The following is a 23,147-nucleotide window of genomic DNA, read 5'->3' as shown; positions in this document are numbered from 1 at the left end:
TCATTAGGGGCAGATAGCCACCATTGTGTTCTCCCCTTGACTTTCAGAGGATCTTGGTTTGGAGAAAATTGTTGTATTTGGGTCATGGATTGAAAATTGGAAGGTGGGGCTGTGTTGTGGATTTGGACTCCTCATGGCTCCACCACACCCATATAGAGGGCGAAAAGTCACCTCTCATGTGCCCTTTCAGTGGAGCCATCCAACTATCCTATCTGAACTTAACCTCTACAAGTGTCTAGCTCATTCTTGCAGCCATTCAATGATTGGAAAGTCAGAGCAATTACACAAGACCAGTCTTTTATTTGTCTGCAGGCTTTACCGGTATTTAATTTTGTTTAGACTCATCACAGAATACTAACAAGGAGTTCCTTTTCACATTTTCTCACTCAGTGTACTAGGCATAGTCACTGTGTTTTGTTGCGTTTCTATAATGCCTCAGCTCATTCAAGATTTTTCCTACAAAACCTGTGTGTTGGGGATTTGGTTGCTCAGCAAACTACAAGATATATCTAGGTCCATCTTTAAGTCTACTGGGTCATCTGCTCAGCTAGCTGGTGAATGAAGGGAACAATAGTTGGAAGTGTGAATAAATTATTCCTAATGTACCTATGGTCTCCTGCCACTAAGATGTCACAGGGTCTATCTATTGTCGTGTATTTCTCAGGAAGTAGCAGCCATGATGAGGGAAGTTGTCTTCCCATAAACAGAACCCACTCATCAGTTTCCAGCCAGAGATGGGAAAGAAGAGTGCGTGAGCGGCCACGCCTCAAGTTCTACCCTGACAGGGATCCTGCAGAAGGTACTGCGGATCTATGCTCATTAGGTTAATTCAGAATTAAGAATTTTGTGTCCCAGTTTTAACAGAAAACTATAAAAATGCTAAGCCACGTTCTTCTTTTATGCCTGCAAATTTAAGTATCTTCACGAAATTAGTACTGCTGTAACTATGAAGTCAAGCTGCATTGACAACTCAAAATATCGTTCACGTTGAATAGTAAACAATGTCCTGAGCTAATGCTCACATTAGCTGAGTGTTTACCTTTTGCTGAATAGATCCCTCCGGAATGCAATGTCTCCAGATTTGGAAACATTGATACACCTTGTTGAGAACAGGTTGGGATTAACAAAGGAGTTGACAAGATGATACACAACGTTCCCACAGCCCACCAAGCCAGTCATTGCAATGACATCAATGTCTTATTGATTAAAATGTGCACAGTTCATGTTAAGGTTTACGTCTGCTGCGGAGACATTCTATAAGTTGGGCGAAGATCATAAGATTATGTGTCACTGTAGGAGGATCCTAGGATATCAGCACACGGATGTCATAGCGACATGCTTCACAACAGCCACCGGTTGCAAACGTTTCCAAAGTCCATCAAGTGATGAGTGGATAAATACAGTCTGATATATACCCAGAGTGGACTGTCGTTCAGTCGTGAACGGGAATTGAACTTTGAAATATGCTGCAACATGAAAGGACATTGAAAAAGTATCGTACTTAGTAACACCAGGCAGACACAGAAAGACAAATAATGTGTGATTCCACTTACATGAGGTCCCTGCAACAGGCAGATTCACAGTTGAGAGACAAGTAGAGATAACAATGGTTGGAAGGAGGGAGAAAGTAGAGTGATTTGTTAAAGGGAACTGAGGTGGATATGATGAAAAAGATTGGATGTAGATAGTAGTGACGAGTCCGTAGCATTGTACATATAATCCATGTTCCTGACCTGTATAGTCACAAATTATGAGAAGCAGCGTAAATAGCATTCCTATCTCATCACTGTCAAAAAGTTAAGAAAATCCAATAATAAAGATGATGAAGAGAGGACTGCATATATGAATTCATGGAAAACTGAAATGGTCTTGTAACATTTCAGGAAAAAGTATGACTGTGTTGTGTTTTAAAATGGGCAGAAAAATTAATGAAAATCTCTCACTGAAACACAACATGCATTTATTTGTCTACCCGTTTTAAGAGTATTTCAAATTAATTACATTCTATTTAGCTAGACACCAAAGACCCCATGTCTCACTTCTTTCCTCGCCTCTCCTTGGCCTTGCTTCTTCCACCAAGGAGTTCAGCACGGCACATGTTCAGCTCATAGTTATGAAAAACCCATAGCCACACAGTCTCTCTCACGTCCACATCAAGCTCATCTCCCTGAGTAGGTTTGAGTAGTGTAACCGATGACACATTTACTCTGTGTTCTTGTAGCTCTGCCCAACATCCCAGAGGAAGACATGCTCACTGATAATTGCAATGAGGACATCAAACCTATCACAGTAAGCTTGTTTTCCACCCTCTGAGACAGAAATCCTCTTTAACACACTCAATCAAACTAAGTTTGAAAATGTTGGCATGTCCTTTCCCAATAATACAATCTTCTGGTTGAGGAGAGTGTTGAGTGTGAATTTGTTACCAACTGATACTTGTTTTGAATATGCACTCAACAATGGCAGCATTGGTAACAGAATATATGGGAGTGATCTTTTTCCTACGCAGCATTTTTTGTTTGTTTGTTTGTTTGTTTTGGAATACAACTGTGTAACTGGCAACCCAATATGCCTGTGTGAGATACTTCCTGCAGCAAAAGTTCATTAAGGCTTTTGACATGAGTACTTTTGCTTGATTTCTTGTTTTGGGTTCCCTTGACCCCCCAGTGTTCCCATTGGTTTTCTATTGTCATTAAGGAAACTAAAGACCTGTGCAAACACAACCCACATGATCTGATCCTTGTCATATTTTCTATCATTTCAGGACACTCCAGTGGACACTGTCAGTGGTACGTATTCTAGAATTCCTCATTTGGTGACAAAATGTAGAGAACATGACAAAATAGGGGCTTTCTTGCTGGCTTTAAAATGCAGAGTCACCGTGATGTCAGCTGTCTGGTGGCGTAAGAACTGATGATGTGAGGATAGAACCTGGCCATCTAAGTACAGAACTGTTTACTTGTTCTCCAGTTCCAATTTGGTCATTCAATGTGCATGTGTGGGATTGACTGTCTCTGTGTACATCCCTGAGTGTTACAATTTGTGTGTGTGTGTGTAAATTTTTGTGTGAGGAGTGTTTCCCTAGATTTATGCTCCTGTTCGTTCCGTAGTTGCTGCTGTCATGTTCCACAATAAATATTCTCATCTTATGGCATCCTCTGTGCATAGGTGTGTACGTACTAATGTGGTGTGTACGTACTAATCACATTGTACCCTAATGTGTGCACCACGTTTGTGCCAAGTGCATGGCAACTACCCTGGAAACAAATCCGTCACGGCCCAACACAATGTTCGCCGGGTCTAAATGGACGTGTGTTTTAGAACCTCTGTTTTGCATCTGTGACAACTTCATTTACTTACGACCATCACCTCCTAGGATGTCTCGTGGCATTTTGAGAGGTCATGATGTGCCACCTCCGCCACTCCCCTGATTCACATCGCTTTTCTATTAAAGGCCTCAGAATGACTCCTCCCGCCCAATATAGCTGGGTGCTGCACAGGGCTCGTCTTGCAACTGGCCTCTGGTGTAGCCCCAGGCCACCCCTCTTTCTAGAGGAGCCTCCAGGAAGAGCTGGGTGCTATTCACTGTGACTTTCTCCATGGAGGTCTAACATTTCCCCTCACACACTCTTACTAAGAAGACACCATGTGTTTCTCATGTGGAAAATAGGCCTCCCATCACTCATCGTAGCTCTGGCTTTGTGTGCGAGCCAGAATCACTGTGTTGAAAAGAGCTAAGAGGTCATTGACAGGTACTCGGCATCAGGGTGGCACTGGGCTTCCTTCATACGAGGACAAAGGGGAGGCTGTGCATTGCAACACAGGGAAAGAAAAGTTCAGCCGGGAGGCAGGAGCATTACCATCCATAGTCGTTGTGAACCTTTGTCTGGAAATAGGGTCACCATTTCTTCTGCAGTGCTCTGTAAGAAATCAAGTGAAGGGAGTATTTTAAGTCAAGATAAATATAAAATGAGCCTAATTTTAGTGGGAGTTTCATTTGGCCCAGGACTCCTGTGAATTACATGTATTTTAGTAGAACTTCATTGTCCTGTAGTCTTCAAACTCTCCCCACTAAGCAGAACTTTAAGACTTCTAGAATGTAAAATATCACTTGTTTACCCAGAACCTGTCTTCTTGAGACAAGGTTGTCTAAGAAGTCCTTAATTTCTAGATGATACTTTCCCCGTGGTCTGAAGGGAACCCTAATGTGTCGGTCGTACGAAATGCAACCAACAGCTGTGTTGCAAGGATTCAGAGACAATGGCGAGTAGACTCAATTTGTGAGAACAGCTCTGAGAACCTTAGGCCGCACTTTACGATGAAAACAATTTAGAGCAGCGAACGAAGACACAGGGAGGGTTCCCAGGACAGGTGATGGTTTCAAGGTCGGGAGAAGCTGCTTGGCATCAAGCCGTGAGCCCCGTCTTGCCCAGACTTAAGATGCTGTGTGGCTGTTTCTTGAATGGGGATAGGAAACAGCCGTCTTTCTGGAGCAAACACTGTACACATCTTCTTGACAACCCAGAGACAGAAGCTTTCCTCCTGCCCTGTGGTCTTCTTTATCGGCCTGTGTGAAACCAGACCCTTTCTTCTCTACTCCCTTTCTACCTTCTCTGCTTTTTGTTGTCATTGCTTCCGTTAATCCTCCTTCATCTCGTCCTCTCACTTCCTTTTCCCCACTCCATTTCTTTATTTCTTGTCTTTGGTTTTTAAATGTATTGGGGTGACAATTGTTAGTAAAGAACATAGATTTTAGATTATGATTATGTAATACATCATTTATATCTCACATCATGTGTTTGTCCACCCAGGGTCAGTTCTCCTTACTTTCTACTTCATTCCACTTATTTTTTCTTGTGGTCAAAACACACAACATGAAATCTGGCCTCTGTACGTATTTAAATAAATACCACAGTGGTGTGCATGGTATGTTGCTGTACAGGCAATCTCTAAATGGTTTTCATCTCACATGGCTGGAACTGTACACCCTTTCAGCGTAATTTTATATTTCTTTGTCCCCTCAATTCTTGGCAACCACCCTTGTACTCTCTTGTCTATGAATTTGACTATTTTAGAAACCCATTTAAATGGAATCAGAAAGTATTTGTGTGTGTGTTTTCTTTTCTTTTTCAGACTGGCTTATATCTCGTGGAATAATGTCTTCCGGGTTTATTCCTGTTGCTGCCAATGGCAGGATTCCCTTCATGTTTCAAGGGGAATGCAATTCCAGTGAAGGCATGTACCACCTTTTTTTTATGCACTCACCTGTCCCTGGACGCAGGGGCTGTTTCTTCGGGTCTGTGTTATTCTGAGCAACGCAGAAGTGATCAGGGCCATGCAGTTATCGCCTGCAGATTCTGAATTCATTCCCTTGGGATGTATACCCGAAAGTGCGATGGGTGTGTCGTGAGGTTGTTCTATTTGTAATAGTGGGAGGAACCTCAGTACTGTTTTCCACGATGACTGCTCCACTTTACCTGCCCACTAACAGTGCAGAAAGGATCCAGTGTTTTCCCATCCTCGCCAACACGTTACTTTTCTCCTTCTGACTAATACAGTCTAACGGGGGTTGGGCAGTAGTCCCCTGTCCTTTTGATTCTTATTTCCTTGGTGCTTTTTGCTGTCGAGCATCTTTTCAAAGGTCTGTTGGTCACTTGTATGTCTTCTTTGTATAAATTTCTTTTTTTTTCAGTCTTTTCCCCTTCTTCAATAGGGTCCTATCCTTTTTTTCTTTATAATGAAGTTTTGGCGTGTCATACATATCTAGATATTAGCTCCTTTTCATATATGAGGTTTCCAAGTGTTTTCTCCTATTCTGTGGGTGCTTTTCCATTGTGTTGATTCCTGAAGAGATTTCCCTTCTTCCATGGAGTGATATTGGCACCGTTCTTGAAAATCATTTGGTCATATATGTGTGTTTGAGAATTTTGTCTTTTGTTCCACAGAACAATGTGTCTGCCTTTATACCAGCCGCATACTGTTTTCTGTAGATTCCTGTAGCATTGCCATGTGTTGTGAAGCCAGAAAGAATTGAGCTTCTATCTTTGTTCTTCCTTCTCAAGATGCTTTTGGCTACAGGGGTTCTTTGTAGTTCCATGACCATTTCTTGATTTGTTTTTTTCTATCTCTGTAGAAATGGCTTTGAGCTTTTCATAGGAGTTGCACTGACTCGGCAGATCCCTTTGAGTTGTATGGGAATGGTAACGATGCTAAGCCTTCCAAGCCAGGAACACAACGTACCATTCAAATTTTCTGTCCTTTTTTGCTGTTGCAGCAATTCTGTGTAGTTTTCACAGTACAAGTCATTCACCCTCTTAAGAGACTTTGCCACTGACTTCCTCCTGCTCTACTCCATTGTTCAGGTGGATGAAGTGGGGATACCTGAGGACAGCAAAGTGGCCCCTACTCAGACCACTTCTCTGATTCCACCTAGCAGAGGGGTACCAGCCCTGCTGGTCTTCTCCGCTTGCAGTCGGGCCCCCTGCTGCGAATCCTTTAATAGCTGGTTTTGACCTTACTGTTTGAGTGTCCCCAGAGTCTGCAGAAGCACCTGGCACATGCACATGAGTTTTTGAATTCCTGTGAGTGAATGATCAGTTCAGATCTGCGAACAACTATGCAAGAACAATCTGGGGAGGGGAGGATACACCTTCCACATCTTTCAGTTCTTGCTTTGGCCAATCCGCTGGGAGAGCCAGTGGGCAGCTGTGCCACTTTCAATTTATTTCACTTGATCATTTATTAACTCAATGAATTAAAAGAAAATAAATATCCAGTTGTGCAGTCACAGAAGCCACACTCAAGTTTGTATACAACAGCTGCAATTGCAAGTTGATGAGTTTGGAGGAGAGAGCAATTGTGGGCCAGTGGGAACAAGAAGGTGATTCCTTCAACATATCACTGATTGGAAGGTTGGCATCTCTGACCAATCCCTCGTTGAAGGGCTCTGACCTCACAGAGTCCAGCAATGGTCTGAGAACCTGCAGGAAAGATCAGGGTGATACTCTGTGTCTTCTCATATGCTCATTTGGAGGAGGCCGAATGGGGGAGACAGACACTTTTTTAAATAAATGTATTGCTCATCTTTCTGTTTGAAAAGACTGGCCGGTGGAGAACTTCTCGTACTCTGGCAGTGAGGAAGAAGATTCTACGCATTACTACAAAGACTCAGGTCGGATATAATGGGAGAAGGTCCCTGCGACCGGTTAGGTGGTACCTGATACTTTGAAGACTGACGAAGGCACATATGGAATCAGAGACAAAAAGGAAATGTGTGGAAGTCTGATTTGTTCCTTTACTATATGAATGATGCCTTAGAAAAAGGAATTGTGTCCATGGGCTCTGAGTGTGCTGCGGCTGACATCAACATTTTCTGCTTTGCTATCTAAAAATTATCTTTCCAACAGAACCAGCCAAATCTCAGAGCATGGTTTTTTGTCATGTTTCATTTACAGCTGACATTCAGCATTATTTTATATTAGTTTCAGGTGAACTACATAGTGTGAGACCTTTATATAATTTATGATGTGATCACCCTGTTTTCGCTAGTGCCTGCCTGGCACTATACGTAGTTGTTAGAGCATTATTGACTAGATTCCCTATGCTGTACTTCACATCCTCGTGACTGTTTTGTAATCAGCATTTTGTACATCTTAAAGCCTTTACCTGATTCACCCAGGCCCCAGCCACCTCCCTTCTGGCAACCATCACTTTGTTCTCTGTACCTATCCGTTTGTTTCCGTTTTATTATTTTTTCTTGAGATTCCACATACAAGTGAGATCATATGGTATTTGCCTTTCTCTGTTTGACCTATATTCCTTAGAATAATACCCTCTAAGTCCATCCATGTTGTCACAAATGGTAACATTTTCTTTCTGGCCGAGTTGTGTTCCATTTTATATATACGCCACCTGTGGTTTTTGGTGTTGTTGTTGATGATGTTTTCTTGTTTTGATCCAGTTGTCTATTGAATGGGAACTACGTTGCTACCCTATCGGGGCTGTTGTAAATAGAGCTGCAGTAGTAATATGGGTGCATATGTCTTTGATATTCATGTTTTGGATTTCTTCAGATAAATACCCAGAAGGGGAATTGCTGGGTAATAAGCCAGTTCTAGTTTTAATGTTTTGAGGAACCTCAGAATTGTTTTCCATAGCGCCTGCACCAGTTTCCAACCTCAGCTACAGCACAGCAGGATTCCCTTTTCTTCACATCCTGGCCAACATTTCCTGGTTGTTGAATCATCGTTCTGTGCTGCAGCCATTCTGACAGGTGTGAGTTGATTTCTCATTGTGATTTTGATTTGCAGTTTGTCTCATGATTGGTGACTTTGAGCATCTTTCATATGTCTATTATCCACCTATGTCTTCTTTTGAGAAATAGCTGTTGAGTTCTTTGGCCCATTTCTTAATTGGATTCTTTGTTGTTTGGGTGTTGAGTTATATGAGCTCTTTATTTATTTGAATGATAACCTCTTATCGTATATCATGGTGACTATCTTCTGCAATTCAGTTGGTTGTCTTTGCATTTTGTGGATGATTTCCTTTGCCATGCAAAAGCTTTTAATTTGATGGTCTCCAGTTTATGTGTGTGTGTGTGTGTGTGTGTGTGTGTATTTCCCTTACCCCAGGAGATATATGTTATTAAGAGCAATGTCACAATCTTTACTGCCTATATTTTGTTCTACAAGTTGATGGTTTCATTGTCTTACATTTAAATCTAATTTATTTTTAGTTTATTATTGTATATTGAGTAATAAGATGGTACAGTTTCATGGTTTTGCATTTATCTGTCCAATTTTCTAAAACTATTTATTAAATACACTGTCTTTACCCCATTGTTGCTTCCCTGCTCGTACATTACATGACATGTGGACTGTATGTCTTGGCCCTTGCTTTACTTTCACAGATCGATGTGTCTGTTTTTATGTCAGTACCATTCTGTGTGGATTACTGTTGCTTTGTCATGTGTTTTGAAGCCAGGAAGTTCGTACTCTGTCCATTTGTTCTTCAATCTGAACATCATTTTGCCTAACCGCGTGCTTTGTGGCTCCACATGTATTTTAGGGTGTTTTTCTCTTTCTTAAGTACAAATAACACAGGGCTTTTGAGAGGTCTTGCACTGAATCTGTAGATTGCTTTGGGTTGTATGGAAATAGTAATGTTATTAAGTCTTCCAACCCATGAACACAGTGCCCTGTGTTCATTTCAATTATTTGTGTTTTTAAAAACTCTTTCAGCAATGTTTTCCAGTTATCATTGAACAAGTCGTTCACCCACTGAGAGGTCTTTGCCACTGCCTCCCTCAGCTCCACTTCAGAGTTAGGGGTGAGAAGCGTGGGCTTCAGAAGTCCGGGAAGTGCCCCCACCCAAAACTCTGATGGTGTCGCACACAGGTGTGCCAGCCATGCTCTCAGCTGTGTCTGCAGGTGGGGCCCCTCTGGGGATCCTGTAGGATCTGGTTTTGACCTTACACTTGGAGGATCGCTGAGCCTGAAGTAGCGCCTGGCACATGCACATGAGTCCTGAAGTTCCTGCAAGTAAATGATCAGATCAGGCCCCAAAACCACTCTGATGGAGCAAGCTCGGAGGGGAGGGCACACCTTGCACACCTTTCAGTTCTAGAGATGGGCTATGCATCGTGGCAGCCAGTGGCCCAGTGTGATTGTTTTTAATTTGTTTTTACTTGATCATTAATTAATTTAATGAGTTAAAATAAATTAAAACTTCCAACTGCTCAGTCATGCATACCACACTCAAGTTTATACATAAGAGCTGCAATTTCAAGTTAATGAGATTGGAGGGGGAGCAATTGTGGGCCAGTGGGAGTGAGTAGTTGAAAGGTAATTCCTGCAGCATCTGCCTGATTGTAGAAATGGCATCTGTGAACAACGTCTTGTTGAAGGCCTCTGACCCCACAGATCCCACAGATGGTCTGAGAACCTGGACGAAATATTGTGGTAATGCTCTACAACTCTCAATAGCCTCCAGTGGAGGTGGAGGATGGTGGAGAAAGTCTTTCTAATAACTTTATTGCTTATGTTTCTGTTGGTAAAGCCTGGCTGGTGGAAAGCTGCTCAGACACTGACAGTGATGACGAAGACCTTACACGTAGGTACCAACACTCAGTTTGAGCGAACGGGAGTAGGGGTTCCTTGGGACCAGTTTTGATAGGGTAGGTACAGAGATAGCATTGAGCATGAGAAGGAGAGGCCTAGCCCAGGTTAGAAAGCCCCTGGCTGGATTTCCTACTAAACTCAAGACCCCTTGCAGCTGTCCTCACTTAGGTCGCCAGTGTCTTACCAGCACTGCAGGATTCCAGGCTCTCACATGCAACTGAAGCAAAGGATGTGTTGTTAGAAGTGAGAGAGAGAGAGAGAGAGAGAGAAACCATCCTGCTTACCAGAATGTACACAGTGCTTCTCCGTGTATTGTAATGAGCTCAGACAACCTTGGGAGCAAGAAGGGAGTACGAGGCATGCCACCAAGAAAATGAGAGGCACTGGAGAGGGCAGGGGTGAGACAGTTCACCACACAGAAACAAAAGCTCTCACACAAAGTAAGGAGAGTCTGTTCCCCTCCCTTGGGTCATCTTGCTCCTTGTCCGACTATGCTTGCTTTCACTAATAAACTTCTTGTTGATGTATGCTGGACAAACTCTCTCTTGACTGAATTCTTTCCTTCTAGAAGACCAAAGAAGTGAGGTGCAACATCATTCCCCGTAACATCTTTCTGGTGTGGTGACTCGGATCCACTGGATTCAAGGTACTTTTCTTTCTTTCTTGTTTCTCTAACTCCTTTCTCCGGCTGAGACCCCGTCTGCCACACAATTTAGTGGGCCCGGGACAGACCTTTAAAAGGCTCTAAGGCATCATCTACCTTAAAGAAGTCTCCAGTGGGAAAATGACTCGGTTGAGGTCTGGGACATGAGGCTTAAGTCCCACTGGGCGCAAGACAAAATCCGCGTGCCGATGAGGAACTTGGTTCACAAGCACACACTATCCCTCCCTGCAGCAATACTGAAGTGTAGCCACAAGGTGGCTCAGCCCTCTGTCTTTGACTTCCTCACTTGGCTCTTGGTTTTCCCTCCTCCCTTAGGGAAGCCTCAAGTTGCTTTCACTATCTGCTTTCTCTCAGACACTGCCCCCTTCACCCACTCTCTCCACCGTCTTCTGTTCCCGTGACTAAACCACTCTGGGAAGGCCTTAGCCACATCGTGGGCATGGGTCAGGCTCCTAAACACTGCCAGAGCCCTGCTGCTTAAAGACTCCCGTGAAAAGGATTAATGAGTCACGGATTGGGGAAGAGAGGTAACAGGCACCCCGCCAAACTAAAGAAAATAACCATGCAATGAGGCACACAGTTCCACAAGCATACAGTACTCCCTACCCATGGCAATTCCCCATGATGGGAATAGTACAGCCTCCTGGGATGGGTATCTTCCACCTTGTCTCCACCCCACATTGGGCACCCAATTTACTTCCAGCCTTACTTCTGCCACAGAAATGAAAGCTCTCTCTCTCCCTCTCTCTCTCTCTCTCTCTCTCTCTCTCTCTCTCTCTCTCTCTCCCCCTCTCCCCCTCTCTCCTCTTCCCCTTACACTCCATGTGGAATGGCTCAAAATGAGTGAGAGTGATGGCTTTCAGGAACTCTGTGCTTACTTAGGTTCCCTTAAGCTCGTACCGAGGACCCCAGGATGTACCTTTCTTCTTTTGAGCTTGCAAAACAGTGTTCTCTACTTCCGTGAACTCCTCCGGCACCTCTGGGGACTGGGGACTTTAGACTTATGTCTCCAAGTAGCCCACTCTTTGTGCACCACTTCTCCTGTTGTGTCTGTGCTATCCCTAATGTTGGGAGCCCACCGCCCTTTGACTGGCACTGGCAGAAAAACATCTGCCCAGAGTCCAGCCCACTCAGCTGGGATTCAGCTTTCTGTGCCACTGTCTGTCTTCTCTTCCCTGGGCTCAGTCAGATTTCTCAGATTGTGGACTAGTGTGGTCCAGAACTGGACAAATACTGACATTGATTGCAAGGAGAGATCTCTCTTTTACCTCCTGAATGATCAGGTTGATCAATTATAATAGTCCATTCAGGGGTAGGTTCTTAGGGTCATTATGGATAGGATAATCTCTGAGATCTGGACGGATAACCAAAGGTCGGATGGCTACAAACTAGCCTATAGATCTAGGGTCCATCTAAGAGTTCTGAGAAACAGTTGCTTTGAGGGCTGGTGCGTCACCCCCCTCACAGGGAACACCTAAGGGGAAAGCAAGAAAGATGATACCCACTGTTTACCCCTCCTCACTGCAAGGGCGGGAGGAAGATGGAGGCTTTCCCGCAAGCGTGAGGTGTGGTTTGCATTAAGTCCATAGTGTAGGGGCACACAAGGGCAAACACGTGAACAGGATATGCTTAATTTCATAGCTGCAAGGACTGCCACAGGCCCGTCCCATGGTCTGTGAGGGGTATGCTTTGCTTCGGAAGTGTTTCGGAGATGGGGTATAGAGAGTGGATGCCCTAACTCCTGCCTCTGTGTTTGTCTTTTCCTATAGATGGGTGACAAGGACTCTGTCCCTCAGGAATCCCCACCAGTGGTATTCTGCTAAATTGGAACAAGTTTGACCCTGAGACATTAAAGAAGAGGAGGCTCACCTTTCTCTACAATACGTCTTGGCCTCAATATAAATTAGGGGATGGAGAAAGCAGACCTGAAAATGAAAGTCTAAAGCAGAACACCATCGTACAGTCGGACCTCTTCTGACACAAACTAGAAAAGTGGACAAAAGTACCGTACGTCCAGGCCTTTATGGCCCTCAGCGATCACTCAGACCTCTGTAGCTCCTGTAAGACAGACTCTTCAGGAGTTCGAGTCCCATCAACTCGTCCACAGAGAGGTCCTGATATCCGGGCCGGCCCAGTGGACACCCTCCTTCCCCTTATCCTTAAAGGACTGGAAGACACTGCCCCTCCTAACTGCCCCTCCTCAGACGCAAAAGGGCCTTCACCTCCATGTCCAGGGTCCCACAGCGCCCCCAAATTTTCCATTCTCCAGGAGGGAAGAGGAGGCCTAACAGTCATCTCTAGGAGAGTGTAGGTCCCCTTCACCCTACAGGACCTCCTCCAGATAAAGACAGACCTAGGGGTCTGCTACGATGACCCTGAAACATATATCAATGAGTTTCACAGGCCCACTCTTACCTTTGACGTCACCAGGAGAGATGTTCACGTCAACACGTGACAAAGTCTTTCTAAGGCAGAAAATGACACAATTATAGAGGCTGCCACTTGCTATACAGGCAGTCTCTGCCTAACTATGACTAAGTCTAATATGACTAAGCCTAATAATTATCCAACAGGGCTGCTGGCTAAACCCAGCACTGACCCCAACAGGGACTATAAATCCCCAGAAGAAACTTGGCATTGAAATCCTCCAGGTTTCTGTTTAACTGAGGGCCTAAGACAAAGTATGATTAAGACAAGTAATTACCAGAAGCTAGCTAACGTTAACAAAACCTCTGTAAGAATGCCACCTCCCTTGCCACCCCAGGTTTTTCTGGACTGACTCAGAGAGAAGCTCTCACAAATATTCAAATGTACATCCTGACTCTCCTGAAGGAGAGTTAATACTCAAAGACTCGTTCATTACTCATTCTGACCCAGACATCAGGAGGAAGTTCCTGAATCCAGCAGTAGGACCCAGCACACTTCTGGGGGAGCTCCTTAACATAGCCTCCTTGGTCCTTTGCAATCAGAACCAAGAGAAGTAGGAAAAGGTCAGGGAGAGAGAACAGAAGAAAAGCAAAGGAATAAGAGACAGGCTCAATTATTGTCTGCTTTAAAAGTCCAAAATCCAACTCCAGGCCACCCAGGGAAGAAATCCCCAAGAAAGTGCTACAACTGAAGAAAGAACAGACTAGGGCAATGGATGCCCGGAGGAGAGAAGCCATGGACACCATGTCCCAACTGCAAGAAGTTCAGCCACTGGGGAAAAGACTGCCTGGAGGGCCGAGGGGCCACCCCATCAGAACCCCAACTCATCGTGGTCTTGAACTGAAAAGACCCAGAGCTCCCTCCAGCGCGCAGATTCACCATTGAGGGGACAGAGCCTGGGGCAACCTTGGACATGGCAGGTAGGACCATCAATTTTCTATTTGATACGAAAGCCGCCTATTCTGCTGTGAACCCTTTGTCCGGTACTCTCTCTCTCAAATCCTGCCAAGAAATTCGGGTCGAGGGAAAGTCCATAACCCAGAGATTTACTCCTCCTCTATGTTGTTCATGGGGGAGAGGCTCTATTTTGTCACTCATTCTTAGTTATGCCATAATGCCCAGCCCCCATCCGGGCAGGGATGTACTCCAGAAAGTGGGAGCATATCTGGTTGTCGAAAATTTTCTCCTCATATACTTGTAGTGCTTGCTGGCAAAGAGATCTCTGTCTCGATGAAATCTGAATAGTTCAGCTCAGTGAACCCAGGAGTTTGGCCACAGAAATTCCAGGATGAGCTAAACACGCTACTCCAGTTAAGATTAAACTTAAAGATCCCTCCCATTACCTCCACCAGTGACAATAGCCACTGAAACCTGAAGCCAAGAGGGCCTGGGGCCCCTTATTAACAAATTCCTCAAGTAAGGTCTGTTAAAACCATGCTCATCTCTCTGCAACACCCCAGACTCCCCGTAAAGAAAGTTTCAGGGAATATAGAATAATCCAAGATCTAAGGGTCATTAATAAGGCTGTGGTGTCCCTCCAACCTGTGGTTCCAAACCCAAAAATGATTTTTGGAGAGATACCCCTGGAGAAAGAATGGTCCTCAGACCTGGAGTTAAAAGATGCCTTCTTTTGTATACCCCTGGATCCTTCCTCTCAATTTCTCTTTGCCTCTGAATCGGATGGGGGTGAGAATCATCAACAGCTCACTTGCATTGCCCTCCCACAAAGGACTGGAGACAGACCACACCTCTTTGGTTAGGCTTTAGGTAAGGACTGAGGCTGCCTGTCCCTTGAGCAGGGGGTGCTTATTTAATATGTAGATCATTTACTCATTTGCTCCCCCACCCATGAACTAGCACAACTGCATGCTATGCAGATTGTAAATTTCCTAGCCAAACAAGGCTATGAGGTCTCTAGACCAAAGCTCAACTAGTCAGTCAACAGGTCCAATATGTAGCACCAATACTTACCCCAGAAGAACGAAAGTTATCTCCTGACAAGGTCAGGGCAATTACTCAGCTGCCCTCTCCCATGACCAAGAGGCAACTTAGAATATCCCATGGACCCTCAGGAGGCTGTAGACTCTGGCCCCTTGGATACAGGCTCAGGGTTCAGCCTGCATAGGAAGTCCTCAAGGAGAGAGGGGAACAAGGCTCCCTTGCCCGGGGCTCAGAGCAATTGCCAGTCTTTGAGCAATGAAAGAGATATTACTTGGGCTCTGGCCTGAGGACTGCCTCAACCGACAAAACTTCATTGGCTATATGTCATTGAAAACAGAGTATAGCACTAGGGGTATTAACACAGGAATTGGACCCCACTGGCACTCTTTCCATTCTATCTATCTAGGAGGTATCTATCTAAGAGATTGGACTCAGGGGCACAGGGCTGGCCAGGTCGCCTCTGAGCAGTAGAGGCAGCTGCCATTGTAGCAGAAGAGGCTTCTTAAGTGACTCTAGGTCAGGCCTTACAGGTTTTCACCTCCCACCAGGTGGCTACTTTCCTAGTCCTTAAGGGCCCCCATTAGATGATGGACAGCAGGATATTCAACTATCAGCTGTTGCTATTAGAAAATCCTGATGTGACTATCTAAAGGTACACCACCCTTAACCCTGTCACTCTACTATGTTGCCCAGACGAGGGCACCCCCATAAACTCCTGCGAAGAAACCCTCAAGCTAACTTATGCTAGTAGGAGAGGCTTAAAGGACCAGCCAGTAGAAAATGCAGATGAGACTTAGTTTACTGATGGTAGCAGCTTTGTAAGGAAAGGAGTCATGCATGCAGAATATGCCATAATCACCACATGTGGAACCACAGATGCCAAAGCATTACCCCCTGGATTTGAGCTGAATTAGCTGAATTCATCCCCCTAACTAGCGCTTTACAGCTAGGAAGAAACAAAAGGCTCAGTACCTCCACAGGCTCTAAATATACTTTCTTAGTGCTGCGTACTATCTGAAAAGTAAGAGTATTCCTCACTGCCAAAGGCACTCCTATAAAATATGGACCTCAGATATTATCCCTCTGAGAGGCTGAGGCCGTACACTTACCTATGGTGGTGGCAGTAACCCACTGCCGGGGATGTCAAAAGGGACAAGATGAAATAGCTCATGGAATTCATCAGGCAGATCAGGCGGCCAAGGCCACCACTCTCTCTCATTAGAAATTTATAGGCGCTCTCCACCCTTCTTTACTGGGCCCTACTCTTCCCCCATCATGTACGTCAGAAGAGAAGAAAACTGGGCCATTCAGAAGGGATGGTATGAGCTAGGTCAAAGGCTACACCTTCCACAGTCCCTCCAGTGGAAAGTCATTAAAGGACTTCGTGATTCCTATGATTTTCGATAGAATGCTATGCACAAAATCTGCAGGAAAATGTTTAGTGGAAGATTTATATGTAAGACAATTAACCAGGTGAGTCCTGCCTCTATGCTTTGCACTTACGACAGTCCCCAGGAGAATAAGCCTCCACTGCTTATGCAGTCTATTCAGCTTTGGGGAAGCTATGCAAGAGAGGAATGCCAATTGGATTTCACTCAGTTGCCTCCATGCAAAAGATTTCAATATGTCTTGGTATTTACTGACACCTTCATCGGGTGGGTGGAGTGATTCCCCACCTGGAAAGAGAGAGCCACAGAGGATTCTAAGAGTTTGCTAAAAGAAATCCTTCCTAGGTTTGGTCTGCCCTAGTCCTTATAAGTGACAATGGGCCTCTGTTACCTCACATATTACACAACAGGGGCTAAGGCCCTAGCGATAGTTCTTACATTCCTCACAGAGATCTCTTAGCTCCGGTAAGCAGAGTGGGCAAAGCAAACCCTTAAGAACATCCTAAGGAAGCTCTGTCAAGAAAACTGTCAAGTGTGGCTTAAGCTCCTGCCGATAGCTCTATTGCAAGTTCCAATACGCCCCAGGCTTCCCTACAGTTCACCCTCATGAGGCTCCATATAGGAGGGCCTCCCTCTCATCTGACATACTCTTAGATTCAGAGGCTACAAACGTCCTCCAATATATCACCGCTCTAGGGCAGTTCCAGGAGGCCCTAAGGCCCTGTGGACAAAAGGCTCTGCCCTCACCTGCAGGGCAGAACCCACTGTCTCGTACCCAGGACCTGCCTGGCAGCCAGAGAATCATAAGCTCTTGGAAAGCTAGCACCCGTACATGCCAACTAGGCTCCACTTGGAAGGGCGCCTTCACTCTTACTTTCTACCCCTACAGCTGTCAAGGCGCCAGGAGATTGTAGCTGGATCCATCACCCCCGGATAAAACCATGGGAGGGTGACGGAGAAGACATGCCAACGGGATCTCAGCACTCCTGGGGTCCTCCAGAGGACTTCAAGTTACAGTATTATTCAAGGCACTGCCGCTGAGTGCTGATAACTGACACCTGAGTTCTATTTGCTATTTGGTTTTCCTCTCAGCTCTTGTTCTTCTGGTACCCCACTACATAATTGTTTCTTAAACAGTTAGGTGAACTCGTCATCGTGGCTTTCGTTCTCCTAGAGTTCTATTATATTCTCTGCCCCTTCAGGGGGAATAGGAGAATCACACCCTGGTAAACTTTTCAAACATAACTGCAAAGGCAAATAGCCTCTCTGACTGCTGGATATGCCACGAGCAGCCCTGAAGCACACCTCCTCTTCCCCAGTTTCAACCTGCCCGTTTTAATCTCAGCCTTACCTTTCGTCCAGGGGTCCCCTGGGAATTGCCCAAGACCACTCCCTTCCTTGTGGGGTTTGCCCCCTCTGCTACACATCTGGGCTGCATTGACATCACCCCACTAGTTAATGGGTCTGATACGATTAGGGTCAAAACCCTCAACTCTATATCCACATCTCACCCTCGTCACTTCTGTATGTATCAAGAGGGAGGTTACATTTAATCGGCTGGTCCCCTTATTATCCCTTACACTGGGCATTTCTAGAAAGTGCACTGCAAATACTATCTTCTGGAGTCCAACTAGTCACAGAGCTAATGACGGGAAACAAACTACAAACCCCAGGAAATGGTGCACATACTGGGAGGGACAGGCAAAATCCTGGAAACTTTACTACCTGCATCCAAGAGCAGAGAGGGTACCGCCCAGGCCCAGGGATGCTGGTCTGCGGGGAGGCCTGTATCTCGCCAGTGGAGTACAGCCCCTACTTGGGGATCAGACTTCATCACACTTTAACTCCTCCTCTGCACATGATGCTGATGCTTCTCCCTCGGCATTTCTTTCTCTGTCGTCCTCCTCAAAATGAACTACCCAGTGGAGAGTCAGCAAAACGTGGTCTACTGCCAGCCACCAATAGCCCCGGCCTACCTATGTGATCACAATTCTCAGTTTGAAGGACAATACACCTCAGGGTTTACAGGCCCTCGGGACGTATCAATCACTGTTCCTAACATTACTCACTCCCAAACCAAACTGGCCATAGGACCTATTCTAGTCGGTCCTGGGGCTGCCATCGATCTAGTAGCTCCTTGGAGAGGGTTTGCCTGTCAGGAGGCTGCTTTAACCAACCTAACAAACCCCATAGGTACCCTAGCTCAAGACACTGGAGACACTTTCTCTAGTGGTCCTTGATTCGCTTACAAATGTTATCAGTTAACCAACCCGCCCTTGATACTTATTAGCTGAATCAAGGGGGGGTATGTGCGGTCACTAATAAGACTTGCTGGACTTACATACATGCCACCGGTCAGATAGAAGATATTAGTAAGATATACAATCAGGCTGAACGGCTTCGTAATTTTGCAAAGTAACGTCGAGCAAGTCATTCCGTCTTGCGTGCGGTAAAAGACACTCTCCCTCCCATGACGTGGTAGTTTTATGTTTGTATATTGCCTCTCCTACTACTCCACCCATGTCTTTTCAATCAACTTGTCAACTTTGTCTCTTCCAGACTAGTACAGTGCACTTAGAAATGATAGTCGTCCAGGGATTCCCACCTGTTCGACTGAAAATCGAAGACTCAGATTTATGCCCATCTCCTGTCGACGTGGTCACTAGCAGCTTTCACCTCCCACCTGCCAACAGTACAGGGACAACACCTCCTTCCTTCTGACAGATAGCAAGAGGATGAGACCCTGACTACGACATCACCCCCTTTCAGCAGGAAGTAGATAAGGAAGAGACTCGTTGCCCCCGTTCCTGAAAGATTTAAGGGTCTCAAACTCTTGAGGGGTGAATGATAGGATAGGTAGATAAATAGAAATGCGCAGAAGGAGAGACCTAGCCCCAGTTAGAGAGTCTTGCTGCAACTCCTACTTAGTTTGTCACCCCTTCCAGGTGCCCTCACTTAGGGCACCGATGCCTTACCAGCCCAGCAGGATTCCAGGCTCACACATGCTCCTAAATCAAAGGGAAGCATCGTTACAGTTGAGAGACACAACCCATCCTGCTTATCTGAATGTACATCATACTTCTCAGGGCCATTTTAATGAGCTCCGACAACTTGGGGAGCACGAAGGGAGTATGACGCATACCAGCTGGGAGAATAGTACGTGCTGGAGAGAGGGAGAGTACAATGTTATGCATACAAATAAACACACACAATGTAAGGAGAGGCGGCTTCCCTCTCTTGGGTCAGCCCCCTCAATGTCTGGGAGAATACTTGCTTGTAGTAATAAACATCTTGTGATTCTGTGTTATACGAACTCTGTCTCAGGACTGAATTCTTTCTTTCAAGGAGAGGAAGAGCTGAGCTAATAAAACACCAGCCCTGGTAACAAGGTGCACTCCAGAAAGATGTGTTGGCTTACTGAGTGTGGTAGGAAACACCTGCAGCCTGGAAGTCAGACGTGGGCTGGAATTCTGTTTCCACTGAGGGGCAGCTCCACTTCTCTGGGCGAGTTGCTTCACCTTGCTGAGCAGCCACTTCCCAAACTAAGGTCACATGTCCAGTTGGTAGGTCCCCCACTATGGATTAGAACCCAGGTCTGCCATATCTCAGGGCTGAGTTTTCACCTGACTGGGGACAGGTGGCTGGGGACACGACTCAGGCACACAACATGCTGAGCTCATGCCATGACCATGACCTGGGAACCTACCTATGTCAGTTCAACGCCTTTGCAGCCAGGCTTCCCTGGGTTCAAACCCCAGCACTGCCACCTTTCAGTTGCATGGTCTTGGCAAGATCTTATTTTTTTAAGTAAAATATGTTTTGTTTTGTTTTTTAAATATATGTGAATATGGGAATACACACACACACACACACACACACACTAATCCCTCCAACACACAAACACACACACTTACAGGCCCCTCAACATTTTCCTTGTGAATATTTTCATTTGCAAATAAAATAATGAGTATGTGTAGTCCACTACTTGCTCACATACCTAACAATGAAAGATTCTGAGTAAGTGATAAAAATCTCAGTGATTCTCTAAATCGCTCCAAGATTTTTAGGAGAGGGAAGTTCTGTGGCACTAAATGGGGCCTAAATGTCTGTTGAGAGGTTTCATTTATCTATTATTCCTGTTTGCTATCACCAGAATGAAAAAATATCTACAAATCCTGAATATATGAACACTTTTTCAACACATACAAATCAAAATTGCTGTACAAGAAAGCAAAAAAAAAAAAAAAAATGCTGTTTAATTCCTCCTCCAGAATAATTTAAATCCATGGGCAGATCAGGAAATATGTGGATATTCTCTGAAAACCAAGCCATTGCAAGTAAAACAGCAAGACACACAATTAAACCAGAACGTCTCAGGATCTCCTCTTGCACATAACATAACCTTAGCTGAGCTCTTGACCCGGGGAGAGTTGGCGTACTCTTCTGTGAGCTGACAACTAGAGCACTTACTTCCTGGGTTTGGTAACAAGGACTAGGTGAGGTAATCCTTTAACACTGGTCTGACACACCCTATGTGCTCAAGAAGCAGTAGCTCTTACTGTATACCCGTCAACATTGACTACGCTCCTATTATTACACGCGAGAGCGAGCTGCCTGTTCTCTCTGTGAGACAGGAGGTAAGCTGATGCTTAATAGAGAGCTGGTGAAAGTCCCAGCACTAAAATAGGGGCCAGCACTAATAAGCACTAAGATGAGATGGCTTGCATGGGGCCTTTTTCCAGTAGGGAACGTTGAGTTCCAGAGAGGGAACGTGATGTACCAGAAGTAACACAGTAAGTCGGTGGCAGCGCCCTAGATACGCCCCAGACCTAGGCAGGGCCTCCAGGGGAAACACAGAAATGGGAACATGACGACTGAATCCTCTGCCCTTTAAAGGTCCTTCGTGGAGGCACAAGTGTCATGAGCACACATTGGGCTCAGACAAGGCTTGGAATCCTGGCTCCGTCACTGAATGGCTGGTGGTGTGGAGACAGGAGGGGGTGCGGTGGGGGCAGGCGGTAGGTAAGTTCCTTTACATCTCCAGCCTCACATTTCATGTATGAAAAATGAAGATGGTTTTCCTTTCTTCCTTGGCTGTGGTGGAGCTTGAACGAGAACTCTAACGTCAGCTGTTCCTGGAATCAGAATAGCGATGATGCTGATGTGGTCCTTTAACCCCCATAAACCTCAATAGTCCTGCTTTCCAGGCTCCCCTCCACATTAACAGGAGGGATAGGTAACATTCATAAAGCACTCACTATGTACCCAGATGTGCGCTAAGTGCTTTCCATGATTTTGTCCTGCTCAATGGAACAGCAGCCATATGAGCTTAATGTGCATACTGTCCCCATTTTATTCTTGTCACACAGCAGGGGAGGGGCTGGGATAGATGATAGCAAAGACAGTCCAACCTTGGGCAGCAAGTGTGAGTTGAACACTATGCTCTCCTGCTCCCTTTTGAGGGGGTGGAAGGTGGAGAGGCATACAGGCTTTTCCCTATGGCACTGTCACAAATTTGTGATTCTGGGAGCCACGGCTGTCCCAGGCGCCTCTGCATGACTGAAGCTCTAGCCAGACCATGTACCGGGGAACATGTTCAGGACAGGGCCAGCTGACTCTTGTGTCCCCACAGCAGCTGTGGAGGCCTGTGTCCTGCATGGACTGCGGCGGCCAGCGGGCAGATGGCTTTCTGAGCAGCAACAAGATCAAGGCTCTCTTCATGAGGGTGGGCAACAGCTTCTGGCTGGCCAAGGACCCGAACCACAATGTCCATGACTTGGAGCAGCTGGTCGAGAGTGTGTGAGGTCAGAGCACAGTTCCCCAGAGGACAGTCCATGGTCCTCCCTGCATTCTGCAAGAGCCTCTGCCCCCGGAACTCTCTCCATTCTCCTTTCTGTTTTTCGGACCCGCCAGCCCCTTTTCCACCCCATTGATTTACACACGCAGTACCCACACCCAGTTCACACCACTCGTTTTCCATGGCTGGTTCTTTGTGGTCATTTAGGCCTTTCCCTAGTGGAGGGTTAATTTAATCCTCACCGTATTTCTCTTTCTTATGACCCTTCTAGTTTTCCAATTGTTATCATCACCTGTAATTACTCATTCTTTTTTTTTTAATGTTTCCTTGATTGTTGTCACTTTCCTGTTCTTGTCTCTGAACTCCATATGCCGCCAGACTAAACTCACATGGAGGCCATCTCTCAAGTTGGCTTCAGTCTCTGCACAACTGTACGTGTGGCAGGGAGGCTCGTGGCCTGAGTACGTGTGCACATGAGCACCTACCGCCAGAAGCACTCCCGGAGTCCCGACTCCACAGCCAAACTCCTGGTCCAGAACCTGGTCAGAGCGCAGGTGTTAATAGAATTCAAGTTTAGTTGTTGTTTGCGGCTGAAAGAGGACCCTTGTATGAAACATTCTGGATCTGTGATGGGGTTTCTTGGGAGAGAGGGCAGAGACTGAGTAGCTGTGTCTGTTAGAGGGAATGGAAGTGTGAGGGACTTGCATGCCATGTGTTTGCCATCTCTACCATAGGTGACCATCCACTTCACTGGGTGAGAACCAGCCCTTTCCTTGACTATCAGACCCGGGCTGCCAGGGCTGGACGACAGA

General features: G+C 45.7%; 1 long non-coding RNA gene across 1 annotated transcript; it reads left to right on the top strand.

Annotated features, from left to right (window-relative positions):
- Positions 1 to 2,220: 2,220 nt before the first annotated feature.
- LOC308491145 lies at positions 2,221 to 5,235 on the top strand. Its single transcript, XR_013992287.1, has 3 exons — positions 2,221 to 2,289; positions 2,765 to 2,789; positions 5,134 to 5,235. It is a non-coding gene; the product is annotated as an uncharacterized lncRNA (long non-coding RNA).
- The last annotated feature ends 17,912 nt before the right edge of the window (positions 5,236 to 23,147 follow it).

Source organism: Rhinolophus hipposideros (genome assembly GCF_964194185.1).
Source record: "Rhinolophus hipposideros genome assembly, chromosome: 22".
NCBI lineage: Eukaryota > Metazoa > Chordata > Mammalia > Chiroptera > Rhinolophidae > Rhinolophus > Rhinolophus hipposideros.
This window is presented reverse-complemented; position numbering and strand designations above follow the sequence as displayed.